Source organism: Oncorhynchus masou, chromosome 22 (assembly GCF_036934945.1).
Source record: "Oncorhynchus masou masou isolate Uvic2021 chromosome 22, UVic_Omas_1.1, whole genome shotgun sequence".
Taxonomy (NCBI): Eukaryota; Metazoa; Chordata; class Actinopteri; order Salmoniformes; family Salmonidae; genus Oncorhynchus; species Oncorhynchus masou.
The window spans coordinates 1,746,404-1,751,309 of NC_088233.1; positions in this window are offsets into that span (position 1 = coordinate 1,746,404).

Here is a 4,906-nt window from a genome sequence, read left to right on the forward strand (position 1 = left end):
GAACTGTTGAGAAGCCTTTTTGTCCTAGACTTGGCACTCCGGTACCGCTTGCCATGCAGTAGTAGAGTCAGCCTATGCTGGCTCACCATTTTAGCCGATGATGGCTCACCATGTTAACCGACACTGGCTCACCATGTTAGCCGATGCTGGCTCAACATGTCAGCCGAGCCATGTCATCCGCTGGCTCACCATGTCATCCGATTCACCATGGTGCCGGCTCACCATGTCATCCGATGCCGGCTCACCATGCCATGCCGGCTCAACATGTGCTGGCTCACCATGTCATCCGATGCTGGCTCACCATGTCATCCGATGCTGGCTCACCATGTCATCCGATGCTGGCTCACCATGTCATCCGATGCTGGCTCACCATGTCATCCGATGCTGGCTCAACATGTCAGCCGATGCTGGCTCACCATGTCATCCAATGCTGGCTCAACATGTCAGCCGATGCTGGCTCACCATGTCAGCCGATGCTGGCTCACCATGTCATCCGATGCTGGCTCACCATGTTGCACCTTTTCTTTTTCAATGAGACCACAATGTAATTGCACCTCGACTCTCGTTATTTACAGACTCTGTAGTAAACTAGAGTCCAATCATATCTAAGTTAATTTCCTTGGAAAGAAAACTGCCACGTGATTCTCCGCCCATGCGTAGACAGCCTCTCTTTTTCAATGAGACCACACTTGATCTCAAATGTTGACTGGACCACAATAATCTCTTTCGGGAACGCTGTCCTCTAGCCCAAGCTCGCTATGTGATTTGAAAACAGCAGTGGTATGCATATTTATATGATTTAATAGCACTGTATCATTTTACCACAGTGGGCTTCCCCAATTGGGCTAGCAGTAACAGAGCTAACAGTGGAATTCAACTTTATGGTTAGATGATTATAACTGACAATACCCCTGGGAGTTTGGTTATATGTAGCAGTACAAGATTAGTACTGACAATACCACTGGGAGTTTGGTTATATGTAGCAGTACAAGATTAGTACTGGGAAGAACCCTGGGAGTTTGACTGGTAAGAATATGTAGCAGTACAAGATTAGTACTGACAATACCACTGGGAGTTTGGTTATATGTAGCAGTACAAGATTAGTACTGACAATACCACTGGGAGTTTGGTTATATGTAGCAGTACAAGATTAGTACTGGCAATACCCCTGGGAGTTTGGTTATATGTAGCAGTACAAGATTAGTACTGACAATACCACTGGGAGTTTGGTTATATGTAGCAGTACAAGATTAGTACTGGCAATACCCCTGGGAGTTTGGTTATATGTAGCAGTACAAGAGTAGTACAGGCAATACCCCTGGGAGTTTGGTTATATGTAGCAGTACAAGATTAGTACTGGCAATACCCCTGGGAGTTTGGTTATATGTAGCAGTACAAGATTAGTACTGGCAATACCCCTGGGAATATCTGTAGCAGTATGATAACGCTGTGAAAAAGTGGGAATGGGTAGAACTACCTGAGCCAGTGTTAGGCAGACTGGGAAGAACTACCTGAGCCAGTGTTAGACTGACTGGTAAGAACTACCTGAGCCAGTGTTAGACTGACTGGGAAGAACTACCTGAGCCAGTGTTAGACTGACTGGTAAGAACTACCTGAGCCAGTGTTAGGCAGACTGGGAAGAACTACCTGAGCCAGTGTCAGACTGACTGGTAAGAACTACCTGAGCCAGTGTTAGACTGACTGGGAAGAACTACCTGAGCCAGTGTTAGACTGACTGGTAAGAACTACCTGAGCCAGTGTTAGACTGACTGGGAAGAACTACCTGAGCCAGTGTTAGACTGACTGGGAAGAACTACCTGAGCCAGTGTTAGGCAGACTGGGAAGAACTACCTGAGCCAGTGTTAGACTGACTGGGAAGAACTACCTGAGCCAGTGTTAGGCAGACTGGGAAGAACTACCTGAGCCAGTGTTAGACTGACTGGTAAGAACTACCTGAGCCAGTGTTAGACTGACTGGTAAGAACTACCTGAGCCAGTGTTAGGCAGACTGGGAAGAACTACCTGAGCCAGTGTTAGGCAGACTGGAAGAACTACCTGAGCCAGTGTTAGGCTGATTTTGAGTCAATGTATTATAATGTAAGAGGCCCTGATATACATTTTGCCCCTGTCATATTTGGATGCAAACCATCCCTCTTGTAAAACTGGGGCACTTCCCAAAAGTGGTCAAAATTGTTAATGTACTCCAAATCCATTGGGGAGAAGGAGGATTTAAGCCGCTAGTGGAGCCAGAGGAGGAGACTAAAGTGTTCCATTCCCCTTTAAGCCTCTAGTGCAGCCAGAGGAGAAGACTAAAGTGTTCCATTCCCCTTTAAGCCGCTAGTGGAGCCAGAGGAGAAGACTAAAGTGTTCCATTCCCCTTTAAGCCGCTAGTGGAGCCAGAGGAGAAGACTAAAGTGTTCCATTCCCCTTTAAGCCGCTAATGGAGCCAGAGGAGAAGACTAAAGTGTTCCATTCCCCTTTAAGCCGCTAGTGGAGCCAGAGGAGAAGACTAAAGTGTTCCATTCCCCTTTAAGCCTCTAGTGGAGCCAGAGGAGAAGACTAAAGTGTTCCATTCCCCTTTAAGGCTCTAGTGGAGCCATAGGAGAAGACTAAAGTGTTCCATTCCCCTTTAAGCCTCTAGTGGAGCCAGAGGAGAAGACTAAAGTGTTCCATTCCCCTTTAAGCCGCTAGTGGAGCCAGAGGAGAAGACTAAAGTGTTCCATTCCCCTTTAAGCTTCTAGTGGAGCCAGAGGAGAAGACTAAAGTGTTCCATTCCCCTTTAAGCCGCTAGTGGAGCCAGAGGAGAAGACTAAAGTGTTCCATTCCCCTTTAAGCCTCTAGTGGAGCCAGAGGAGAAGACTAAAGTGTTCCATTCCCCTTTAAGCCTCTAGTGGAGCCAGAGGAGAAGACTAAAGTGTTCCATTCCCCTTTAAGCCTCTAGTGGAGCCAGAGGAGAAGACTAAAGTGTTCCATTCCCCTTTAAGCCGCTAGTGGAGCCAGAGGAGAAGACTAACGTGTTCCATTCCCCTTTAAGCCGCTAGTGGAGCCAGAGGAGGAGACTAAAGTGTTCCATTCCCCGACCGATTGTTGGTTGAGGCCCTGAAATGAGAACCCACTTGTCCGTCTCCTTTTAGTTTGTCTACGAGCACTCTGAAGTCAGATTTTAATCGCTCCGATTTACGAATATTGATGTTAATTTGTACCAACATTAATGACTACTGTGAACATACGGGTTGCTTCCTCGTCACAGCAGGGGACCCGGTGATCTATGTCCTGAACCTGAGCTCCAGGGAAGCAGTGCTTCCATGACCACCACATCCTTAACTATGGAACTTTCTAGAACAACCACCACTGGAGGATGAAGAGAGGCCCGTTCTGGGACTGTGCCATGGGGGGTGTTGAGGTGGAGTGGGAAGGACAGGAGGAGCGGGCGTGGGGTCTTATCGGAGGGCCCCGGGTGAAGTCAAGGGAGCTGCTAGAGAGCCGCAGGCCTGGAGGGCAGAGGGAGGATACGTTGGAATGTTCCTCCTCTCTTACTTCTAACTTGATCCCACTTTGTATCCGATGGAGTAGAGCAAGACTCAGTAGTCCTACGGTTCTCATCGGATGGATCTGTTAAAACCGGATGGTCCAGAGGTACAGGAGAGCAGCATCCTGAATTTCCCCCCTCAGTGGTTTAGAATTGTTGCGTCAAAAAACAGCACGCAGTTCGGAAGTCTTCTTAGCTAGAGCGAGACGTTCTAAAAAGGACCCTGTTCTTCTCTAGTAGGTCAATGATCCGGTCTGTTGAGGCAACGAGCCGTTAACAGGTTTCACAAGTATAAATTCTTCGTCTTTCACTCCATTGAACAGGTGTCATATTTCTTTTTATCGTCCGTCTCCGGATCCCACTCCAAATCCGAGAAAATCCGACATGCTTAAACTCCCAGAAACAAGTGGTACTGGCTACAAGAGCCACCCACAACGTTAGATAAGCTTCGTCGGTGACAGACAGATGACCTAGCTAGTTAGAACTAGCCGGGGCTAGCCTGCTAACTAGCTAGCTGCAGGAGATGACTAAATCCAGCCAACATAGTGTGTTAAGAACAGCACTAACGCTGTGGTTCCAGAATAACACACTTTAAAAAAAATATAAAAACACAGAAGCGTTGTTTCGCCACTTAAACATTCTGCTTCCTATTTCCTGGTCACATGTCAACCCAGCCTACTCTCACTCCTACTTTCAGAAATACTGTGTCTCTCAGCAGTTTCTCAGCCAAGATCCGTAATACATTAGTCAGTCAGAAACATGTTGACAAAGGGTACTTATTTTTAGGAACATTAATAATTGATTAAAGGTGACAGTGTTTCAGTAACTGGTAAACCCAATAGCACTCCGATACGTGTGCTGTGAGACATCTGTGTAACTGACAAAGACAGAATAGGGGTTTGTTATGTTAACAAGTAAATCACATTGACTGTCTCAGCATGTGGGTAGGTTATTGAGACTGACAGAGTAAATCACATTGACTGTCTCAGCATGTGGGTAGGTTATTGAGACTGACAGAGTAAATCACATTGACTGTATCAGCATGTGGATGGACAGGGAGAAGTTAATGATTGATGTGATTAACCACCGCGGGTGACAAACTTCATCAGCAAATTTAACAAACTTCCTGAATCATCAACTCTTGATAAGTACTAAGCACTTTTAGTTATTCAGTTAGCTAAGCAACAACGTCTTTAGAGAACGGATCAGAGAGAGAGAGAGAGAGAGAGAGAGAGAGAGAAAGAGAGAAAAAAGCATTTGTTAAATTTAATTTGATTTATTTGTCAATTTACAAATAATTGAGGACAACAACACTAAAACACTTCTACAACGTATTTTCATTGTGGCCCTCTGACCACAACCATCTCCTATAACCGGC